We start from the raw sequence: 26,669 nt of genomic DNA on the forward strand, positions 1-26,669 counted from the left end.
TAAAGTTTCAAGTACTCATACAATAGTCATGGGTCTTAGTTTATTTGATTTAGACTTTCAATACAATTATTGAAATCAATAATAAGTATATTGATATAAGTAAATGTTTTATCATTTTACAAACTATGGGTTTTAGGACATAAAACCCAACAACAGGCCCACTTGGACTAAAACTCTAGTGGATCAATGTATTAAAAATTATATACAATGTTTGAATTTACATGGAGAGAATAAAATGTACAAATACAATAAACTAGGGCATTACAATACCCATAAATTCTCCCACTTGCCCTAGTGATTACAAAACTCGTAATCCTAAGGTCCTACTAGGCTAACCCTCGAATACTTTAGCTGAGAGGACCTTTGTAAATGGATCAAGCTAAGTTGTCTTTAGGAAGCATATCAAGGTTAACGATTACGTCTCCTCCGTGTACAATCTTATAAATGGATCGATTAAGTTTGCAAACCTTTTACTCTTGACCCTGCTGTATAAACCCTTATGGTTGAGACATATTGATACTTTCTTCAAGATAGCGATTCAAAAAAGCTGTCTTGACACCCATTTTCCATATTTCATAATCATAGAACGTGGCTATGGACAAGAGTATTCTAATAGACTTTATCATGGCAATTAGAGAGAAGGTTTCTTCATAATCTACCCCATCTCTTTTGGTAAACCCTTTTGCCACAAGTCTAGCTTTGTAGGTCTGTACCTTACTAGCTTGGTCTCGTTTTTTCTTATAGATCCATTTGCAACCTATAGGTTTTACTCCTTCAGGTTGATCTACAAGATCCCATATAGAATTAAAATACATAGATTCCATTTTAAGGTATATGGCTTTAATCCATTGGCCTTTATTCACATCATTCATTGCTTGATTGAAAGACAATGGATCCTCTAAACCATCATCTGGTATGATGACTTGAGTTTTAGTTAAACCCATGTACCGGTCAGGCTGTTGCACAACCCTTCCACTACGACGAGGTATTCTCAACTCTTGAGAAGAATGTGAAGTCTCAATTTCATCAATAACTTTTGTTGATGGACCTGCTCTATCAACAACTCTTGTTGAAGGACCTGCTTTATCAACAACTCTTATTGATACATTTGTCGTTTCTCTGGACATTTCTTCTATTACTAGCTTATACAAGGTTGATGATTCTTTATATAGTCTTCCTTCAGGAAGATTTCATTTGTCGATATAAATATCTTATCTTCCTGAGAATCATAAAAGAAACCACTTTTTGTTTCTTTTGGGTAGTCTACAAATAGGCATACTTTTGAATAGTGTTCCAATTTTTTAGGATTATGCACCAACACATGTGCTGGAAAACCCCAAATTCTGAAGTGATATAAATTTCCTTTACATCCTCTCCAGACCTCGTAAGGTATTTCAAAAACATTTTTCGAGGGAACCATGTTCAAAATATATGTCGTAATCCCAACTACGTGTCACCAAAAAGAATTTGGTAACTGAGCGTAACTCATCATGGAACGAACCATGTCCAACAAGGTTCTGTTTCTTCTTTCTGTCACACTGTTTTGCTGAGGTGTGCCAGGGGCTGTGAGTTGAGACTGCATTCCATGTCCTATCAAATAGTTTTGGAATTCCAAGTCCATATACTCACCACCTCGATCCGATCGAAGTGTTTTAATCTTTTTACCAAATTGGTTTTCAACCTCAGCCTTATACTCTTTGAACTTCTCAAAAGTTTCAGAGTTGTGGTGCATTAGGTAAACATGTCCATACCTGGAATAATTATCTATAAAACTGATGAAATATTCATACCCTCCTCTTGCTCTAACATTTAGATGCCCGCAAAGGTCTGAGTGAATCAGCTCTAGGGGTTCTTTGGCTCTAAGACCTTTTCAGAAAAAGATCTTTTTGTCATTTTACCCTTGAGACAGGACTCACATGGTGGTAATGAACTGTCTTCTAACTTATTTAGATGACCATTCTTAACCAATCTCTCAATCCTGTTGAGATTTATGTGACCCAATCTCAAGTGCCAAAGATAGGCATTTAGAGAAATCTTCCTTTTCTTATGAGTTCCAGCAGTTTTAAACATCTCTATGTTCAATACAGTTTTTCCCTCTGTTGGTTTTAACATATACAAGTTATTTTCTAATTTTGCAGAGCAAATCTATTTACTTCCTATATTAATGAATACTTCATCATTTTCGAAATAAACTTTATAATTTTGTTTTAGCTAACAAGAGACAGATATTAGATTCCTTCTCATAGAAGGAATATAATATACATTTTTAAAATAAATGTACTTATCTCCTATAAATAACTTCATATTTCCCACTCCTTTAGCTGAAACAATCTTCCCGGTCCCTACCTTAAAGATTGTTTCACCTTCTGTCAACTGTCTCTAGGAACATGTTTTCTGTGAGATAGTACAAACATGATTAGCGGCACCTGAATCAATTATCCAGATTTATCTTTTTCCACTAAATATGCTTCGATAACAAGTAAATCATATTTATCTTGTTGTTTGAATTTTGCACTCTCATCTACATAATTCAAAATTTCAGATGAGTTGGGAGATAGAGGACAATCCTCTGTTAAAACTCTTTTGGTGTAATCAACCGCTAGTAATTTGTTTGTCGATTTGATTTTACTGTTATTTAAATCGTAAGTGAGTTTTCTAGAAGAATTCGACAAGCTGATAAAATTGAAACAAATTCTAATTAGCAAATTGTAACTAAATCCAAAATCAAGTTTTAGCAAGAAGTAATAATGTACCCATAACCATTATTTATTTGCAATGATACTTTTAGTGAGTTAGAATATGTGCTACCGAAGGGCAGTTAGAAGCTAATCTATTTTGATTTTAAAACTAAAAAATTTAATTAATTTCATAAATTAATTTTTTAAATAAAAGCTAAAAATTTATATCAAATTAAAATAACTTTACACACTGTCCATTCTTTATATATTTGAATCATATTTAAATATAAATTCTCCTATTCCGTTTAATTCTCAAATTAAACATGTAATCATATCCCATATAATTACTAATTGCTTTAATTCTAATTTGAATGTTTCAAATTAACTTATCACGATATTTTAGAGCTGTTCGTTACGATCTAGTAAGGGGATCTCGTGGACCTACAGATCATGGGCTCCAACGATCCAAGATTAATTGGCTAAACTCATTAGACCATATTAATCCTCATTCGTTAACTAATGGGTCACTTCACTAAAGCCCATAGTTGCACTCCCCTCACTATAGATATATTATATCTACATGATTTAACCATAATCAGCAAGTCGACCCTTCACAGATTGTTCGTAATAACAGTTGAGTCAAATATCTATTTTACCTCAGAGATTACATCTTATTCCTCAAGTTCCTACTGATCCTCTAATGAACAACTGGTTTGTGATCCAATCACTAAACCAAACTCCCTCAGCCTAGTGAGAGGGTGGGGCTCCTTCTTCAAGACCTGGATTCAATACTTGAGAGAACAATCTTTTTCCTATCCCTAAATCGGGTAGGTGTGAACTCCGTCTTGCACCCTATGTCCCCAACTATCTATTCAGTCTTACCCCTGAAATGGGAGGTCTTATTGAGCCGATGTTATTAAGCCAACCCTCACCTATGCAAATCTAAGGGTAATCCTGAATAAACAGGAGTTCATAGTTAGCTCAAGATTAAGATCGAGTTACCTAGGTCATCGAGGTGAAATAGTCAGTCTTATACAGTAAATAGCGTTATAAAGTAAGAGTGACTTATTTCTTGGTCCGATCTTATGCAAACTCATTGCATAGGACGCCCCTACTCCTCATGTCATAACATGTACAAATTAGGATCACATCGTATGTTACACTTTACAACTCTTTATAACAACTACAGAGTAGACTGCATCCAATGATGTTATCAGAATAAGGTACCCAAACTTATTCATGTACCATAGATCATTTTGACTATTTACTCGAATCTGATCCACTCTTATGTCTCCACACAAAGTTCAAGTACTCATACAATAGTCATGGATCTTAGTTTATTGGATTTAGACTTTCATACAATTTATGAAATCAATAATAAGTATATTGATTATAAAAAATGTTTATCATTTTATAAACTGCGAGTTTTAGGAAATAAAACTCAATAGTATGCTCAAGAAAGATGATTTCTCTAATATGAAATCAAACATTTACAACATTATACTTATCTATAACTAAATGACGATTACGGCGACAGATGTATAGTCTAACTTATTGTTGAAGGAACCAGTGAAGATCCATTGTAGAAGCGAGAATCAGTCCAAAATCCTAATTTTTACAGAACATGTAATTTTACATAAACCAAACAGAAATATTATGCATTTAATTTAAATTTACAATATGCATTTAGAAATTGAGAAAAAGATTAAGAACTTACCCTTGAAGAATTGATCTTCTTCGTGTATCCTCTTCTCCAAAATTGTAACGAACAACAACATACTCGAAATCCTAATTTTCCGCCTCCAATCAGAACCTCCTACTTTCTCTTTAGGGGAAGAGAATCTCTAAGGAGTTTTGTGGGATCTTAGGATTTTGGAGGAGAATGGTGAGATTGAGAGAAAAAGATAGTGAGATGCAGAGTACTTTTTTTTCAGAAAAAATTATGTGTTGTTTTCTGTAAAAAAAAAAAAAAAAGAAAAAAAGAAAAAAACTCAAGAGGAAGAAGAAGATAACAATCCCTCTATAAAAATTCTGCTACAACTACATATATATTTCTATGTCCATTAGATATAACCCGCCAACAGTCGGATGATCCTTCAAAAATTGTTCGTAAGTACAGCTAGCCAAAATTACCGTTTTTCTCCTATAGTTACATCTAACTTCTTAAGTACCACTGATCCTCTAATGAACAATAAGTCATAGTCTAACTATGACAAAACCCTCTCAGGCCAGGAGAGGGTGTGGCCACATTGTTTAAGCCCCAAAATCAGCCTTTAAAGGAGCAATTTATCTATTTACCCCAACCTCAGGGAAAGAGTGAATTCCGTCTTATGTAGATGTGTTCCCAGCTCCCCAATAAGATGAATCCCCAAAATGGTAGGCTTATTGAATCGAAGATCTGACCACTCTCACTCATACAAATCAAAGGACCACTTTCATAGATAGGAGTTCCCAACTCACTAAGGATTTAGGTCATGTCACCTATGGTCATCCTGGTGAAATGTCTGGTGAAATATAAGTCTCTATTATGAATGATGTTATATAATGAGACTAGTCATTTCGTGGTCCCGTCGTATACAAACTTCTTTGTATAGAATACCTCTGCTCATATGTCACCACATGAATGATTAGGATCAGATCATTTACAGCACTTTACAATAATTATAACATCTACAAAGCGGGTCATATTCGTAGTGTCACCAGGATAAGGTATCCAATCTTATCCATCTACTACAGACCATTTAGGTTATCACTTAAACATAATCCATATGTATGTCTCTACATATATGTTTAAGTTACAGATGATAACATTGGATGTTAGTTTATTGGTTTATGGGCTTAATGCTACTAAATGTCAAATAAAACATCTCATAATTTATTAAATAAATAAAATGTTTGTATAATACAATTACAAACTAAAGTACCCTAAGAGATTTAGGGCATCAACCCCAACAAATGCAAGATCCCTTAGGCTCCCTCTAAGTGTGAGGCTCCCTTTCAATGAAACTTTGGCTCCCATTATTAATGAATGATCACTTAGGTTTCCCCTAAGTGTGAGACTCCCTTTAAATATAATGAGACTTAGGTTCCTCCTAAGGGTTCTCCCTCTCAACTTCTATCTTTCCAAAACTTCAAATGAAGGTTGCTTCACTTACATGATTTAAGCTCCATCTAAGATTGAGAATCCCTTCTCAAGTTGTAGTAGAACAAATTAGCACTTACATGAAACACAAGAAAAATGCTTAAACAAGCTTCAAAGTGGCACAATATTCTTTAAAGGCTTAAACCTAAAACTTTAAAAAAAATAACCATATACATGCATGGCAAAAAAAAAAAAAAAAAAAAAAAAAAAAAAAAAAACAGAATCTGCATTCTCTTCACTTAAAAGAAAAGAATCTTTGAGGAATAAAACACTCAATATTTTTCAGATAAAAGAAAATATATTCTGCAGGTTAACAATTCTAAAGACATTTGGAGGAACAATTCAATGGATAGATTAAACAACATTTCAAAGGATAATTGTCACAACAACCCAAAAAAATAAAGGGAACATCAAATTTCTAACATATTCAATTACATTTACTAATTAATATGTAATGACATATATAAAATTGACGGCAAACATGGTAGCAACATATCATATCAACCTTCAACTTATAGCAACATATCATATATCAACCTTCTCAAACAAGGTAACAATTTTGACGTTAAAGCCCAAACAAGGTAACAATTTCCACCTTCATGTGATAATAATAACTTTTATTGAAAGGCGAAGAGTGTGACTTGCAAAAGAAGAAGAGATGTGCACACCAATGTGATACTTTTCACACACATTCTGAACCAAAAGTGTTATTACAAATAATGAAAACAACTTCAAGGTTGTTAGAAATTGTTACATACAAGCTGTCTTTATATACTTTTGTAATTTCTTGTACAAGTAAGAGAGTGAAAAATACAGAGAGATCAAGATAGCAAATCAGACTTATCTTGTAATAGTTCTTTTGTAACTCCCCTATCAAAATCATCAGCTTCTCCGTGGACGTAGGCTACCTTTGGTCGAATCACGTAAAAACCTTTGTGTTCTTCTTCTTCTCTGATCTTCTTTACTCTATCGTGTACCTTCTGACACCTATCGTGTAGACTCTCACTCGGCCTCGAACCCCATCGTCTAGACGATCTTCAATAAAACCTTCATCGTCTAGACGAATATTGCCTTATCGTCTAGTCGAATCACTGTCTTACCTCAATCGATTAGACGATACTTGCCTTCATCGCCCAGACGATATCTGACAGCATCTTCCTCAGGTTCTCCTTTTCTTTTCTCTCGGTTTCTTTTTGCAACAAAGAAAAGAAAGAATAGTCATTGAAGTGTCTACAATCTTCAGAGTGCTTGAAAACCTAATCTCGACCATCAAAGTGTGGGGTGAAGATTATTCTTCATGTAGATTGTGTTTTTAGGACACTGTTTTTTAGTTTAATGCTTTCCATCGGTGGTTTCTAGTTTTCACATTCGGGTCAAGCTTTCATTAAGTCCAAAATTAACTTTGTTTTCAAGTTTACAGTGATATCTCACAGGCCATTAAACCTATCAATCCCAACAAAAAGCTAAAAATTAAAAAGTGCAACAAGCTAAGAGTTTTAGAGGGGAGAATGGAGTTACATCCCTGGTGTATTTAATTTATATAGAAAGTTTCACCTAAGGCATCCTAACTATGACTTCGAAGATGGGTCAAGCTTAACTCTCAAATCCTTTTGCCTAGGGTATGCATTTGGCATGACCCATTTGGTGAAAGGAGCTAGGCTCGATCGAGTGCGTGGATTTGGGTTTTGTCCCCCCCTCTTTCACATGTCCATTCGAATCTTGGATTGTGTAGATAATTTAATATGATTCTTATCTTTTTCCTTGTTTGATTGTCTTTAGCTTACTTCATGTTGTTTATATCCCTTAAGATTATTATAACACACATATAATCTTGAGCGTTGAAAATAATGGTTTTTAAAATTCTACTCTTATTGTAAAACTTTTATTAAGGGTTAGCTTAAATTTGTTGTAGCTAAAATAATTGATGTTAACTATGCAAGTTAGCTTAAATTTGTTGTAGCTAAAATAATTGATGTTAACTATGCAAGCTTTTTAAGAAAGAAAAAAAAGTGTTTAACATTTTACAGTGCTCGGATAGATTAAGGGTCTATTTGATAATGTTTCTATTTTTTTTTTCTAATTTTTAAAAAATGAATTTATTTAATAATCATTCATATTTCTTATTTCTAAATTTTAAGAAATGTTTCTAAATAGGGAGCCAAATTTGATATCCTATTCGTGTTCTATTAATATTTTGTCGTTCCCTTAAACAAGCAGTGATATCAAGTGTTCGAATCTTTTAATTTTCTTAGGCAGTCATGAGTTCGAATCCATTTGAAGCCTTTTTCTTTTCGATTATTATTATTATTGTTATTTTTAAAGAATCTTTATTTTTATATTACATTTCTTTTATTTTCTTAATTATATTTTTTAACTTTTTTTTATTTATATATTATTTTCAATTTCTCAAATGTCAATATTTTTCCTTTTTTTTTAAGAATCTATTTTTTAGTTATATTTTTCTATTTTTATTTATTATATTTCTTAACTTTCCTTTATTTATATCTTAGTTTAATGTAGAATTATATATTTTCTAATATATATATTATTTTAATCTTCCATTTTCAAGTTTTCAATTGGTAAATTTCAATATTCTTTAATCTTTTAGTTTTTGAATTTTAAATTTTGAAGAATATTACAGTTGACTTAGATGTGAGCCGAAATTATTTAAGACAATGACTTGAGCGAGAGATGACATTGCCAATCAAATTTGGACGACATTTGAATAATAGATACAACTTTATTTCTGTATTTAGTTGTGCATCGAGACTTATTTGTATTAGATGATATGCAATTTTGATAATTTCTTTTTCGATGTGTTATGTATGATATATATATCCTTTTTATATTATAATATTACAAAAAAGAAGAAACGACAAACAATAAACAAGCAATAGTTATAAAACAACTTTCGTTTCTATTTTTTTTTTTTAAAGAAATAGGAAATAGAAATAGTTATCAAACATATTCTTGTTCCTAATTCTTAAAATAAAAGAAACAAAAAATAAGAAATAAGAAATAGGAAACAAGAAATGAAAAATAGAAACGTTATCAAATGAGTCCAAAATTGCTGCATTTTGGATATAGTCATAATGGACAAAATATTTAAATTATGCATGAAAATTGTGAATATTTAATTAAAAAAATTTACAACATAGCTATGTAAAAGGCTAAATTACAAATTTAGCCCCTAAATTTTGTGGCTCTTTAGTACAAATTTAATCCCTTATCTTTCCAAGTTTAGGTTGGATACATAATATAAATATCTAATAAATTAATTGATTTTTTTAAAATGTCAAATTTGTTAGGAACCTATTAGACATAAAATTAAAATCTAATGACTTATTAAACATAAAATTAAAATGATTATATTAAAAAAAAAACTTGAATTAATCACTTGCAAACAAATCTTCATGAGTTGACCTAGTGGTCGAACTGAAGTGGGAATGAGTTTAATTTTATGTAAAAATCAATAAAATTCAATTTCAAAAAATGATATCTTCTATTAAGATATTCACCAATGAAGCAGAAGCCCTTTCAAGAATACTTATTCAGCAACAAATATGATGTTTTCTTTTTCATGTAAGATCAAGTATAAAAGAAAATAAGTAAAAGAAAAAATTAGAAACATTAAAATGTTATAATTTAAATATTAAATAATTTCATTTTTTTTTTTCATTATTCTATGTTGTATGATTTAATGATCTGCGAATTTTTTTAGAACGCAAAATTTGTAGGGTCTTTCACTCCACCAATAGGGTCGTGTACACACGAAACTAAAAAAGTGAAATCAATTCAATGTTTTGTATACATAAATTTTTCTTCTAGAAAATATATCAACAACAGACAGTTAGGAAAAGGATGACATTTACTTCATATTTTGACCAAAAGCCCTAATTTGAGGTGCATAAAATATGGAGTGAAAATGATTGACAATATACAAATTAAACTCTTCCTTGACCACTCAAATACTTGTGGAAGCTCTTGACCCAGCCTGAGACAGCCACAAATATTTTACCAAAAATCGGTTTTTCATAACTACCAAAAGTTTGACATTCTTGCAAAATAAAATCTCTAATACATTGTCGTCACACGGAGTGTAGTTCAATTGTCATACGAGTATATTAATAATTACCAAGTCTATGGTTTAATTATCCTACATCCAATTGTACTTTTTATTTGTTTTAACTACTTTAAGAGATAGATATGTGTATTTTGGAACTTGTTTTATTTTAATCCCTATAATTTATATTTTCAAATGTCTAAATTTACTCGTTTACTTTCAATATAATTCAAATTTGGTCCTCAAGGTTCATTTATAGTTAAAATTTGCTTAAAATATTTAGCCCACACATTTTTCTAAAACTTTAGAAACATTTCTTTTTAAGTGATTGTGTGTTTTTTTGTATAAAAATTAGTATTATTATTTTGTTGAGACTCAGAATAAAATTACTGATCATGACTAACTTTAAGATATATTAAAAGTATAGTATTAAATTTAGATATTTAAAAGTATAGTGACTAAAATAGAATAAGATCCAAAATACTTGAACCAAAATGATATGTTAATTTATTTTTATTTATTTCTTCTCTTTTAACCTATTTTTATTTATTTCTTTTTGAGCTAATTTACAAATAATATATTTGTCAACATAGCTTTAACCTCTCCTAAATGCCAAACTTTAAAATATATACCATCATTCTTTAATTTGTACTCCAAAACATACGCATAGAAATATATATATAGAGAGAGAGGACAATTTTATTACTAGCGCATAACACCCATGATACGCGTAAAATTTATAATTTTGTTTGAGTAATGAGTACATATAAAAAAAAATTTAAAATATCATAATTAATAATGTTGGAATGTCTTGAATTTTAATGTTGAAGAGATTTCAAGTCAAGGTGGAGATTTGTTGGAATACCTTGAGTCCTAATCAGAATTGATTTAAGATATTTCAAGTCAAGGGGGAGATTTGTTGGAATGCCTTAAATCCTAAACCTAATTAGAATTAGAATTTGCTAGAATGTCTTGAATCCTAAACCTAATTAGAATTGATATTTCATATATTTAATTATTTAATTCTTTTCCTTCTCAACTTAAGATTTAGAGAAATGCACTATATAAACTCTCTAACCCTATAGGCATTATTTAGCAGATTCTATATTTTTTGTAATATTCTCTCTAATAAAATTGTTCTCACTCTACATCGTAACAAATTGTTCTCACTAGATGTAGCTAACATATTGTTAGTGAACCACATAAATTTGTGTGTCGATCTCTATTTTTAAATACTTTTTTTGTATTCTTTAATTGGCGATTTCGTAACAAATTGGTATCAGATCCTACTCGTTAGGGTTTTGAAATTCTACATTTTTTTATTGACAATTATAGATGTATGGCGTGAATATACAAATCGACAAATTCACTAGGAGAGTAGTGCAATTCAGTTTTTTTAGGGATAGCTTTCACAAAGTTGTCGATTTTCGAGTTTCAACTATTGGATCGTGTTGAATTTCAGTTAGCCTGTTCGAGATTTATTGAGTTTTGTTTTGAATGGCTAGATCACCATTTTGAGCTCTGGGTTTGTCCATAGTTGCTACTAAAAAGAATCTGTAAAACTGTAGTGTAGTTCGATTTTTCAGAGACAACTTTCACAAAGTTGTTGTTTGCCAATGTTTCAACCGTTGGATCGTATTGAATTGTAGTTAGACTATTTAGGACTTATTTCTTGTCATTTTGAACGGTTGGATCGTCATTTTGATCTATATTTTTTTCCATATTCGTTGCTAAATAGAATATATAAAACTGTAGTGCAGTTTAACTTTTTAGGAACAACTTTCACAAAGTTGTCGTTTGCCAGAGTTTCAACTATTGGATCGTGTTGATTTTTGGTTAGACTCTTGGGACCTTTAGGGCCTCATTTTTAATGGTTTGGTTGTCGTTTGGAGCTATGGTTTTGTTCTTAGTTGTTGCTGAACAAAATCTTTAAAATTGTAGTGTAGCTCGATTTTTTAGGGACAACTTCCACAAAGTTGTCCATTGCTGGTGTTTCAACCATTGGATTTGTTGATTTGTTTGGAAGTTTTTCTTCGCAAACTCTAGTTTCTCATGATTCTACTCATTGAGTTTGAGGGAGAAGTCTGAGTATATGTGGCAATATATTTAGGTTCAATTTGGTGCATCTATGAGTTTTCTACTTCCAGTCCAGATCTGCTGATATGATATGGAAGTTTTTTCTTCGCAAACTTATGTTATTTGCCATTCTACCACCTTGAGTTTGAGAGAGAAGTCTGGGTATATTTGGTGATATATTTATGTTGCATCTGGTACATCGGTAGGTTTTCCATTTCCAATCAAGATCTGTTGATTTGATTAAGAAGTTCTTTCTTCACAAACTCCAGTTGTTTATCATTCTGCCACCTTGAGTTTGAGGAAGAAGTCTAAGTTCGTTTGGCAATATATTTATGTTGCATTTGGTACATTTGTGGGTTTTCTGTTTTCAGTCCAGATTTGCTGATTTGATTCGAAAGTTTTTTCTTCACAAACTCAAGTTGTTCATTATTCTACACCTTGAATTTGAGGAAAAAGTCTGAGTAAGTTTGGCAATATAAATAACGAACAAATATTTTTATTTGAAACATCTGTAGAAACCACTATCTTTAACATAAAGCCAACTAAGAAAATCTCCAACAAACACCCCATTGGCATTTATTTTTATTTTTTTTATAAACAGAACAAAAGCAAACAACCAAATATCAATAAGAAAAGGATGTCTGAAATCAAGGTTTGACAAAAAGTATAACATCATCGGTAACAACACAAAACAAGCCCAAACAACAAGGGATTCTAGAGAAAATCATATCATAAACCATAAGTCCAAAGCAGCACTAAGTAACTTATAGAAATACAAGTTATTATAGTCTTTTACTTAGAATAATGAGAATTGGAATGCAGAATATACATCAATCTTATTAAGAATTCATGCTTGAAATGATGCTTGCGCTAAAGTATGCTAAGGCTGGTCGTTGACTGCATTTTATGAGTTTTATTGCGCCAAAGTATTTATTTTGCAGTTGATTGTAGGATCTATTGCATGCGCTGATTCTCCACTCAATGAACAAATAGTTGATCGCATGCCTCGGGATCTCTGAGCTTGTGCCAGCGGATTTTCTGTAAAATCCTCAGAATGTTGATCATGATAACAGTGCTGACATCCTTACCTACCGCATCAGAGATCACGACTAATCAGAGCGAGAATACCAACAATTTTCAGTGCAAGGATCTATAATAGAGCCTTGATGCCCACAAAGAAAAAAATCGGAGAGAATTAGAGACTTTTCTGAGAGATTCCATACCCAAAATTCAACCCAATTTTTCATCAGAGCATTGACGGAGTAAGATCTAAGAGGGCCTTCTCCATTTCACACAATCATCTTATCACCAACAGCCTTGATGCTCATCTGTTGGAAGCAAGAAATTGCTGACAACTACCCTTATCCTTTCACTTCTCTACTTTATTATATTACGTTTTATTTTAAGAGATTAATCATTTTGTAAACAACTCCAGTTCTATCTATATATTACCATGTCTATTTCCATCACCTTCTTTATCTCTATTTTCATTTTTTCTTTCATCATGAGTAGCTAATCTTCACGAGGTAAGGGGGAAGCTTAATGTTATGAGCCAAGTTGAACCGTTAAGGGTTAAATCTGTTTGCTTAACTTATAAGTATTTAAATGCTTATCTATGATCATTCATTAAGTCAAATAGCTATGACTAATAGCTTGAGAGGGTGAGTAGTTGTGGATCTCATTAAGCAAAGTAAGAAGTGATTTCAGAGATAGAAATAACCTTACGTTCACAACAACATCATTCACACGTCATAAAAATATGATAAGTGTGGCTAGCTACCGAGAGGTGTGCGATGAATAGATATTGCAAGCTAGGATTAACCTTAAAAGTTGAGCTTAGGGATGTGACATTAGTCCCCCCCAAACCCTGCCTTTTCCATACATTTTTTTACATGTCAAAGTTATTGATTGTCTTAAGTTTCTCAGAATCAATCTTGAAATATTCTCTGCTTGTTTATATTCTTTTATCGCATAGTTTAACTTATCGCATGATATTTAATCCACTTCCAATTATTTTAGTCCTTGCCGCATTCACACACTACAAACATTTATAGTGCAAATCTCTGAGTTCGACCTCGAATCACTTCGAGAAATTTGTAGTTTGTTATACTTAGCAAACTATAAGAAAACTTTTGATAAGCGCGTGATCAACTGCGTCTAGGCGAAAAATTAGATTAATGCATAGAAACTTTAGTGTAGTTTATGGCCATCCATTTAGCAATCAACAAGATTTTGATGTCATTGCTAGGGATTTGGCAACTAATTATGTTTGATTTTGTGTTTTTGCAGGCACCCTTCCGAAATTTTTTGGAGTATGGCTAGCTTAAGCGGCAAGCGGCAAACAGTATATGAGTACATGTGGTGAACCTAAATTCAATATTGACCCTGACATTGAGAGAACTTTTCGTCGCAGAGCAAGGAAGAACAGAAACCAAAGAAGAATGAATATAGCCAATAATAATAATCAGAATAACCAGGATGGGGTAAATGGCATGTTCGGGCAAGGTTAGCAAGAACCCATCTTTCTGGTCGCAGATCGTAACATTCCTATGAGGAATTATGCGACCCCAAATCTCTATGATTTCTCTCTTGATATTATGCAACCAACTCTCGAAGAGAATGCAAGGTTTGAGATTAGGCCAATGATGCTACAAATGATTCAAACCGTACAACAATTTGGAGGAATGCAGTGTCAAGATCCTCATGCCCACTTGACGAGCTTTGTGGAAATATGCAATACATTTTCTATTTTGGGTGTCACACCGGAGGGAATCAGGCTTTCTCACTTTCCTTACACTTTTCATGATGAGACCAAGAAATGGGCCCATTCCTTAGAGCCAAATGAAATTGTATCTTGGGACCAGTTAGTGGAACGGTTTATGAAAAAGTTCTTTCCCCTAGCTGTTAACACAAGGAAACAATAGGACATCTTAAATTTTGAACAAGGAAACTTGGACATGTTAAACGTCTCTTGGGTTCAGTTTAGGCATCTTGTACATAATTTCCCACATATTGGCATCCTCAACTGTGTTTTGATGGTAACTTTTTACAATAGGCTAAATATAACATTGCAATCGATAGCTGACGTCTTTGCAATAGGCGGTCTAATGGACAAGATGTTGGTTTAAGAAAGCTAACAACGGAAGAATTTAGGATCATTATGCACTCTAATTCATCAATTTTAGCAACAAATTCAACATGTTCATACAATATGAAAAGGGTTTCAGAAATACATTTGAAGAACTCATTCGATCTTTAAATTCAGCTCCTATCTTCTCAACCATTAAGCGTAGACCACCATAAGATCCTCCCTATTATTCTTTAAGATCTTAGATTGAGTTGTGGGACTCAAAATGAACTGAATGAAAGGGAATTTTGAGGGAGAGTTGACTGGTTTTTTTTCAAGCTGAAGAACCCTTCTTCAAGATCTTTTCTCAGCAAAATCTAATTTGCATCAATGCTAACCAGCTGAAATCAGTTGGTTTTATCACTTCCAGTGGTGCAATCATATTGCATTCAAAAGGGACAACTCCTATTTAGAAGATCAAAGTGGAATTTTGGTAGATTTGTGATTCATATTTGGAAAAACCCACAAATTGGGTTTTTCCAATTTGAAATTGATTTTTTAATTAAAAAACAATTTTATTTTGAAAACTAGTTTTCAAAATAAGTTAAAGATATCAATTCTTTTAATTAATATCACTTCACATTTTATTAATTATATATATAATTAATTCATTGATTAATTTCATATAAACTAATTATTTAATAATTAATTAAATAATTTAATTAATTCTATTAATTTAATATCAAATATTAAATTAATTAATCATCAATTCCTTAATCACAAGTCTCAATAATGTAATTAATATTTAAATACAATTTAAATATTAATCAATTCTCCAATTTTGTTTAATTCCATAATTAAACATGTATATAATTATTAATTCCCTTAATTCGAATTTGAACGTTTCAAATTCACTCACCACGCTATTCTAAGATTTATTCCGTTTGTGAGCTATTAGGGAGACCTAATGAACCTACAGATCATGGGTTCCAACCATCCGAGATTATCCTGCTAAACTCTTTAACCTAAACAGTCACCATTTGTTAACTACCGGGTCATTCCTCTAAAGCCCAATAGTTGCACTCTTCTCATTGTAGATATACTTGTTGGGATTGGTGTCCTAATTCTCTCGGAGTCTCGTTGTTTTGTAAAGATACACATTGTTCAATGAATAAAATAAGTGTTATTTAATTCTGGCATTTACTCATATCCAATAAACAAAGCTCCTTGGTTATCTTATGTGAACTTAAGCATGTATATGTGATATACAAGTGAATCATGCCTTAAATGGTAACCTAAATCGATCTGTAGTATAAGGATTAAGGTGAGATACCTGATCCTGGTGACACTATGGATACGACCCACTTTATAGAGGTTTGCAAGTATTGTAAACTACTACAGATGGTTGACCTGACAATTCATGTGGAGATGCGGAACATGGGTGTTCTATACAAAGAGTTTGTATAAGACCTAGACCACGAGATGACTAGACTCTATATATAACGCCTTTGATACTAAAGACTTGCATATCACCTAAACAACCATAGGTGACAGATCTCAATCCTGAGTGTTTTGTGAACTCCTACCTTTGAGGGCAGTCCTTTGATTAGTATGGGTGAGAGTGTCCAGATTGCCAATTCAACATGCCTACCTTTTTAGGGACTTGTTTGATCTTGGAGCTGAGAACTCAATTCACAAGATGAAATTCACTCATTTCCCGAAGCAGGGATAAGTAGAGAGATTGCTCCCTTAAAGGCTTATTCCGGGGCTTGAACATAGTGGCCATAGCTTCTCTTTAGAAGAGAAGACTCAGTCATAGTAGGACTATGATTTATGTTCATTAGAGGAATCAGTGGTACTTAAGGAGACAGATGTAACTACAGGGGCATAACGGTTATTGGCCCAGCTGTACTTACGAGCGATTTTTGAAGAGTTGTCGCACTGCTGATTGGTTAAGATGGATACATAATATATCTGTAGTAAGGAGAGTTCAGCTGTCGGTCTTTAATGGAGTGCCTGACAGTTAACGGATAGTGGATCCTGTGACTAAAGAGTTTAGTCAGTTATTCACATATCGTTGGAGCTTCGGATCTACAGGTCTATAAGGTCCCCTTGGTAGCTTGAATTCTGTTGAGGATCAGTTCTTGGTGTTGATTTGAAATGTTTAAATTGACAAGAGGTATTTTGATTATATATGATATAATCGGTATGATGTATAAGATACATCTAGTGAGGATTGATGTAAATGAGATTTACATTAAGTACCATGGAATAGAAAAAAAACTATGGTTTATATGTTTCATGAGATGAAATATTAAAACTATAGGTTATAAATATAGTATGATAAGTTGGTTATCATTTATGTTTATAATAATATTAATTATTAGATAATTAATATTTTTTTCTTTTAAATAACCAAAGTAGTAGGTAGTTATTGGATCATGGTAACCGTGAGTTTAAAAGGAAAGTGGTTTCCTATTTGAAAAGAAGTTCTTACAAAAGTTTGAAAAGAAATTTGAGTTTTCTCTCCGGCAAAAAGAAACTCAAGGAAGTCATCAAGTAAATACAGATTTATTAAATGACGGTTGGGCGAGCTAAATGATCGTGCAGGTGCGAACTAAACGATTGTGCAGTATTTACTAAACGATTGCATCGCTTTGCTTGACAATTGTTGGCCCAAGGTAAACGATCGTGTAGAGTCTGTAGAGTTTAACGATAGAGCTAAACGATCGCATAGCTTTTGCTAGACGATCGCATAGCTTTTGCTAGACAATCGCATAGCTTTATCTAAACGATTGGGCATCGACCTATACGATAGGTCTCCGACTTCTCCCACTTGCCCAGTCGTGTACGTGATCATTGTTTCCTTCGTTCATTTGCCTCACACTAAGTCTGAACAGAGCCCACCCTTTGGATTCTCACACCGAGAATACCAAGGTCGCCTTGTTGGTGGTGTCAAGCTCAACTCGACTTCGTCAAAGTTTTCTGGGAGGTCGTTCGTGGTGTTGCAGAGGAGATTGCGACCGAAGAGATCGTTGAGGACGAGCGCGAAGTGTTCGTGTTGTGTTGTTGCGGTGTTGTGGTCGTGTAGATCGAGCGCTTGTGGTTGCTGTTGTTCGATCACGGTGTGCAATGGAGCATGGAGACGCTTCTGCCTATGGTCGTATAGAGTTTGATCTCTATTCTTTTGTATTGTTCATGCTGTAATTTCTGGAAATATTCGCATAACCGTTTGTTTGAAGTCGTCTATAAATGATTTGTTGATTCATGATTGTAATTTGGAATAGTCTTGTTCCGCTGCTCATGGAAATCTCATTTCTGATTTCCTTCAATATTGTGTCGACTCAATATAACCATCATTAGTAAGTTAATCCTTCACAAGTTATTTGTAATAACGGTTGGGTCAATAGTCGTTTTTCCCCCAAAATTAACTCTTGTTCCTTAAGTCCTACTGATCCTCAATAATTGGTTTAAGATCTAATCACTAAACTGAATCATTCTCGGGCTAATGAGAGGGTGGGGCCCCTTGTTCAAGATCCGGAGTCAGCACTTAAGGGAACAACCTCTCAACTATCCCTAAAAAAGGGTAGGAGTGAATTCCATCATGCACCTAATCTTCCTAGCTATCTACCCAGCCTTACCCCTAAAATGGGAGGCTTATTCAGCCGACACTGTTAAGCCAACCCTCAACCATGCAAATCTAAGGATAATCCCGAATAAACAAAAAATCATAGTTAGCTTAGGGTTAAGGTTAAGTTACCTAAGTCATCGCTTTGAAATAGTCAGTCTTAAATAGTAAACAACATTATAATGTAAGAGTGACTTATTTCTAGGCCTCGTCTTATGCAAACTCATTACATTGGATGCCTCCATTCTTTATGTCTCCACATGAACGAATCAGGATCACTTCGTTTGTAGCACTTTACAACATTTGTAATATCTACAAAATGAGTTACATCCAATAGTGTCCCCAGAATAAGATACCTAACCTTATCCTTATACTATAGACCATTTTGGCTACATACTCGAATTTGATCCACTCTTATGTTTCAACATAAAGTTCAAGTATTCATGTGATAGTCATGGATCTTTAGTTTATTGGAATTATTTCTAAAACAAAATGGGCAATTCATGTCTTCAATAACAACTTTTTTGAATCAAACCTTAACAACATATATTGATAAACAGAATAAGTTTATTGTTTACAAACCATGAGTTTTAGGGCATTAAACCCAACACAAGACCTATACTGAGGCCAAGGCAATCTTGGACTAGATTTCCATAAATACGGACGAGTGGATAGATGGCAGTTATGGAAGTAGGAATACGGACAAAAGAAAGATGGAAGGTGCAATAGTACAGACAGATGCGGTGAGCTCACTAGCCGCCCAAATGGCCATTGTTACTTCTCTTGGGGAGGAAGTCAAGAATAGTCGAGGCAGAATAATGTACACCAATAGCAACAAATGCATAGAAGGAACCCACCTAATTAAATCAACACTCACACGGGCACCCATAAAACTAGAATCGACCGCACTACAACCACAATCATGTGTCCAATTCAAACACATCATCATCATTGGAAATGCTTCTCAAAGAATACATTTAGAAAAATGATGCGTTAATCCAGTTTCAAGCTTCTTCAATATAGAATCTAGAGATGCAGGTGGGGCACATTGCCAATGATCTAAAAAGTAGGCAACCGGGCACCCTGCCTAGCAACATTGAAGCTCCAAAAGGAAATGGCAAAGAGTAGTGTCAAGCGGTAACACTACGAAGTGGGAGAACAATGAGTAAGCTGCTTATTGAGTCCCAAGAAAATTGACCAATTAAGCCAATGAAACCACAGACTTCAAGTGATCATGTAGTTAAGCCTCAAATAACTACTCCAACTAATAAATTGCCTTTGTAACGAGCTTATTTAATTTAAGAATTAACGACATGCTGATTCTCATTAGGGAGTTTGTATGGGTTGTCCCTACATTCAATTGAGCTTAAGAAATAGTCAAGCATGTTTTCATATAATTGATGATTAGATTCATAGAAAACCCTACAATCTCTAAACCAGTGAAGGTAATCTTGTGTTCAATCTCTCTCTTTCTCAATCTATTTACTTTTTCGCATTTTAATTTCTACATTTAGTTTTCCTGTCAATCAAACAACAAAAGCTCGTTTTTATCGCTTTTCACAATCAAATTTAACTTAAAAGAGACTTAATTTTTGCCTTTTTGTGTTCGCCCCATACTTGCCGCTTATGCTACTTGTTAATATAATAAGTAGGTCTCGGTGATTTATAAACATTTATGTTTTAGTTTGGAGTCAAATTAACGTCATCGATTTTCGAGTGCAAGCATCCTTCATAAATTGCTCATAACTATAGCTGAGTCAAAATAGTGTTTTATCCTTATAGTTACAACCAACTTTTTAAATACCATTGATCTCTCTAATGAACAAAATATTTATAGTCCAACTATAAACTAACACCTCTCGGGCCAGTGAGAGGCTGAAGCCTTAATGTTCAAGACCCGAAATCAACTATTAAGGGAGCAATTTATCTACCTTTCTAAGGTCGGGAAAGGAGTGAATTTCATCTTGTGTAGTTGTATTCCCAGCTCCCTACTCGAACAAGTCCCTAAAATGGTAGGCTTGTTGAGTCAGCTAACAAAGCCACTCTCACCTATACAAATCAAATGATTGCCCTCATAGATAGGAGTTCACAACTCACTTATGATCAAGGTCAAGTTACCTATGGCCCTCCTAGTGAAATGTAAGTATCTTCTAGCAACGTTGTTATATAGAGAGACTATTCATTTCGCAGTCCAGTCATATACAATCTCTTTGTATGGAATACCTCCACTTGCATGTCTCCACATAAACGATCAAGATCAGATCCTTTGTAGTACTTTACAACAAATTGTAACATCTACAAAGTAGGTTGTATATGCAGTGTCACCAGCATAAGGTACTCAGCCTTATCCATCTACCACATGTTGGGAATGATGCCTTAAAGTTTCGTGTCCTGTAGTTTGTAAACATAGTTTGTACGAATGCTTGTGATGTATAATATATGATATTTTCTTCACTATTTGACTTTGAACATTGGATGTTTTATTTGCTTTACCACAAACCAATAAACTAAAATCCCTAGTTGTCATTATGTAACTTAAGTATGTATGTGGTGACATACAAACGGATCATGCCTTAAGTGATAACCAAAATGGTCTGTAGTATATGGATATTTGAGGGAAACCTTATCTAGGTAATGCTATGGATGCGGCCTGCTTTGTGGAATAGTTACAAGTGTTGTAACTTGCTACAGATGGTCTAATCCTGATGATTCATGTGGGGACATGTGAACGATGACATCCTATACAAAGAGTTTTCATAAGACCTGACCACGAAGTGTTAACGTCTCATTCTATAACGCCATTTATGACAGAGAATTCACTTTACTAGGATGACCATAGGTAACATGACCTCAATCCTAAGTGAATTGGGAACTCCTGCCTTTGAGGATGGTCCTTTGAGTTGCATGGGTATGAGTGGCCAGATTGTCGACTTAAACCTACCACTTTAAGGATTCATCTGATTTAGGAGCTGGGAACTCAACTACACAAGATGGAATTCACTTCTTCCCTGAAGTAAGGGTAAGTAGATAGATTGTTCCCTTAAGGATTGATCCTGGGGTTTGAACGACGTGGCACCTGGTAATTCACTCCTTCCCTGAAGGGTTACCGTACTGTTGATTGGTTATATCTGATGGACATAGAAATATATCTGTGGTAAGGAGAGTTCAGCTATCAGTCTTTAGTAAAATGCCTGGTAGTTCACGGATGGTGAATCTCATGGCTAAAGAGTTTAGTTAGCTATTCACGTACTGTTAGAGCTTCGAGCCATAGGTCCATAAGGTCCCCTTGGTAGCTCAATGGATTCAAGTTGAGAATTAGTTTTTGGGTCAGTTTGAAATGTTCAAAATGACTAGAGGGAGTTCGATTATATATGATATAATTGAACTGATTAATTGTATATGATATGATTGATTGAATGTATGAGATACATTAATTGAAGGAAAATGGATATAAATATGAATTATATCTAGTAGAGGAGAAAACACTATGGTTGATAAATGATATTAAACCATAGGTTAATGAATATAAGATGGTTATATTTATTATTTTTTAATTGGACAATTATAGGATAATTGGCCGCCGTTTTCTCCGTAATTGTACGTTAGTGAGAAGTTCCATTCGGTTTTCGTAACTGAAGAATAAAATAAAAATGGTTTTCATTTTGCAAAAAAACACACGGTTATTTGCTCACAAAGGTGTTAGCTGCCTATCACTTAGTAAATCAGAGACTACACACTAGTTTGAGTTTACTAGGCGATCGCTTACACTCGTGCGCTTCATTCTAAATAATCACTCACGTTTTATTAAACGATCGCTTAGCGTCGAGCATTTACAAACGATCGTATAGATGATCGCTGGTCTTTTCCTACACGATCGTGTACTTCAAATAAACAATCAAGCACTTTGTCTATATGATAGACTTAGCTTTCTCCCACTTGCTTGATCATTGTATGCGGTCTTCTTTCCTCCTCCCCTCTATCAAATCTGAAAAGAGCACACACTTTGGATTCTCACACCGAGAATACTAAGGGTTCCAAGTGGTGGTGTCGTCCCTATCTTCATCTGTTCGTATGAAGTCAGTTCGTGGTAGACGACCGGAGTTTTGTTTAACGATAGCTTACCGTTCTAACGAGAGCGAGAGCATCCGTTCATGGGGAGAGCGAGATTTACCGAGAAGAAAGAGTCTTCAACTGGTAAGTTTCCTTGTTCTCTTAGTTGTTTATTTCTAAGCATGCCGATAATTTTCAGTATGATGCATATCTGTGTGTTTGAATGTAAATGTGGTAATTCTGTCACAATGTTTTTGAAAAGATCCGCTTCCGCTCAGAGGTACTCTTGTATAAGAGTTCCTTTAATTAGTATCAGAGCTAGGTTTCTGATATTCCAAATTCATTGATTCAAAGAATTGCATTTACATTCTCGGTGGGTAAAAGCATGCCTACTCTCTATTTAATCATTAAATTGTTTGTGGATGTGTGGATTAATGGAGTTTCTAGGATGAAACCTCGGTTTGTTAAATTCTTTTACATTTAAGGTTAATTGTAAATATCTCTGCGTTTTTCGACATTATTAACTGCTATTGAGTCTATAATTTCAAAGTTGTTTGAGTCTGTGAGTCGTTCATGAAGAAGCTTTGTAGCAAGGGTTACTGTTCTTCGAGGATGAAGACGACTAAGCGTTGGTCAAGTTGTGTAGACGATCGTTGAGTATCGGATACTCAGGAGTTGTTTTACGCGCGCGCACTAGACGATCGTATAGCTCAACAAGCTTCATCACTTAGTTACTGACTATATGATCATGGAGTAAATCATTTACCTTTCGCGTGTTAAGCGATCGTCTAGACGATCGGGTTTTAGAGCTTCGTTGTCGTCTAAATAATCGTTTAGCATCAGCGCATTTTCATCTTGTGCGCTACACGATCGTTTACCTGAAAGCGTTTACTAAACGATGGAAGCTTCGCTCGAAGGTTCAAGACTAGGTTCGCCCTTGAACCGATTTTCTCGGTGGAAAAATGTAATAGATAGAATTTTTTATTCCGATTTTTTAGGTGGTTCATCCTGGTCCATTAATCTGTTATTATGCATGAGATGTATGTTTTATTTATATGTCATATGATATGCCTATAGAAAAATCCCACCTTAGGTTATGCATTGGCCATACATCATCTCTTTATTATAAATGTTATGATTTAAAGAAGCATAATTTAAATTACGTAAGAGCATGCTCATGCATCATATAATATAAGAGTTATATTTATGCATGCATAAAGCATTGGCATGCATCATCTTTATATTATAAATGTTATAGTATAAGGGTATATGGAAAGCATGTGTGCTTGGTTGTTACCAGTATATAAAAGTTATGTATAGTAATGACCAGATATTACATGAAACATGACACATAGGTTAATTTATAAGCGTTATAAATACCTCGTTGTGTGGAAATGTATGTTTTTAGTTGTTTCTTTTATAAAGGTTATAAAAATAAATTAGAACTAAAATCAATAAGAAAGACATGCATGCCAACTTAGGTTTAATTCATGATTTTAAAATGTTTAAAACTTGGATGAGATAGACCTAAGTTCACGGTTCTAATATGATTAGCAACCTTAGGCTTTAATCTTTTAATCAGTTTAATAGGATTAAATTGACTAAAGGTTAAAGTGTAGCAAATCTATCTATAAAGGACCTTTTATCTAAGGCAGGTTCTATCTAGGCTGAGTTTTTAAGGTGACGAAAACAGAACACCCTTACCTGGGAACCTACCTGGAAAAGTGAATTAGATAAATTTGATGCATGCATGCAAGCTTAAGAACAGTCCATTAAAGAGTTTAATGTGACTACTTGAACTTATTTTATTTCAAAGACAAAAGTTATTTTTGAGCGGATTAAAAATATGACTTAGACTAAAATCAGTAGTCGAATTGTCTAGGTTAATGAACCCCTAGGTAGAACATTTAGTGGGAGGTACTTGAGGCGTTTGATGTTTCGTTTAAACCTTTCGCGTTTCTCCTTTTTTTAGTCCATACCGTGAGATCTACCCTCGGCCTCGTGGTACCCTGGGAGTGTCCCCCTAAAGGATGGTGTTTAGGTAAGTCAATATCAAGGTGGATGGAGAAAATGTTCATAGTAAGTGGGAGTAGGATGTGCGACAACATATCCTACGGTCTCTCTCGTTAGGTTGAATAAAGTTCCTACACATTGCCTCGAGGCACCCTGGGAGTGTCCCCTTATACGATGGCAGTTTTGCGCATTTCTTTAATTGATCTCCTGTAAGAGGATAAGGTTACTTAGTCTTTTGTCTTGATCTTCTTCTTCCCTATGGTGGGGGCATTAGGGTAGGACTCTGGGGCTGAAAATAAGGGTTAATAGTTCTGGACCGAACAAATGGTGGCTGTTAGGTTTAGTTCAAGGAGTTGGTTCTGCCTAATGGTTGAGAATATCTCATCCTAGTGAAGGGGCGTCTGATCACCCCACCGGTGACGTTTGTCCTGCCTCACTGGGGTATCATTGCAAAATAGAAGTCTCAATCACTTAGGGTACTTAGAAACTGTTTTGCTATAACTAATTGGTTAAAATGTGGTTTAGCAAAGTCTTATAAACGTTTGTTCGTTTTTCAGCAACAATTTTAAAATGGCTACAGCCACAATTGCATTGTTATGTGCCGAAAAAATTACTAGTAACAACTATTTAAGTTGCAAACATATGATCACGATGATACTCATCATCGAGGATCTCATGTTTGCCCTTACAGAAGTCTGTCCTCCTATTCCAGTTCCAAACGCCGTTTGAAATGTTTGGGAGGTGTACGAGCGATGGACACGAGCAAACGAGAAGGAATGAGCCTATATCTTGGCCAGTCTGAGTGATGTGCTAGCCAAGAAGCATGAACCCATGGTCTCAACGCGTGAGATCATGAAGTCCCTGTGGTGGATGTTCAGACAACCATCTGGACAGCTCAAACATGAGGCTCTGAAATACATCTTCAACTCCAAAATGGAGGAAGGCACCTCGTGAACATGCGCTTAACATGATGGTCCCTTTTAACATGGTAGAGATGAATGAGTCTAGAATCGATGAGGGCAATCAGATTACCATAATCCTGCATTCATTGTCATAGAGCTTCCTCCACTTTATTAGCAATGCGATTCTTAACAAAGTGGAATATACCCTTACAACTCTCCTCAACGAGTCGCAGACATACCAATCTTTATAGAAAAATAAGGAGAGAAAAAATGGTGAGGCAAATGTTCCTCATCTTCTAGAAGTTCCATCGAGGTTCGACCTCAGGGACGAAGTCTGCACCTTCTACTTCTAATTCTGGAAAGGGGAAGAAGAAGAAGGGTGGTAAGAAGAAAGGGAAAACGCCTGCTAACCCGCCACCTGTCACCCTGAGGTGGCATCCGCCGCTGGTTGAAAAAGGAAAATGTTTCCACTGCAACCAGGATGGACACTAGAAGAGACATTGTTCTTGCTGGCTGAAGGAAAGGAAGGCAACTAAGGCTAAGGACATGGTAGAAAAAGGTAAATATGATTTACTTATGCTAGAAACTTGTTTAGTGGAGACAAACTATAGGTTAATGAATATAATATGATTATATTTATTATTTTTTAATTGGATAATTATAGGATAATTGGCCGCCGTTTTCTCTGGAATTATGCGTTAGTAGGAAGTTCCATTTGATTTTCATAACTGAAGAATAAAATGAAAATTGTTTTCATTTTGCAAAAAAACACACGGTTATTTACTCACAAAGATGTTAGCTACCTATCGCTTAGTAAATCAGAGACTATACGATAGCTTGAGTTTACTAGATGATAGCTTGAGTTTTCTAAACGATAACTTAGCACCAAGCATTTACTAAACGATCGTATAGATGATCGTTGGCCTTTTCCTACACGATCGTGTACTTCATCTAAACGATCAAACACTTTGTCTATATGATAGACTTAGCTTTCTCCCACTTACTTGATCGTTGTATACGATCTTCTTTCCTCCTCCCCTCTACCAAATC

This window comes from Benincasa hispida, chromosome 1 (genome assembly GCF_009727055.1).
Source record: "Benincasa hispida cultivar B227 chromosome 1, ASM972705v1, whole genome shotgun sequence".
Lineage (NCBI taxonomy): Eukaryota > Viridiplantae > Streptophyta > Magnoliopsida > Cucurbitales > Cucurbitaceae > Benincasa > Benincasa hispida.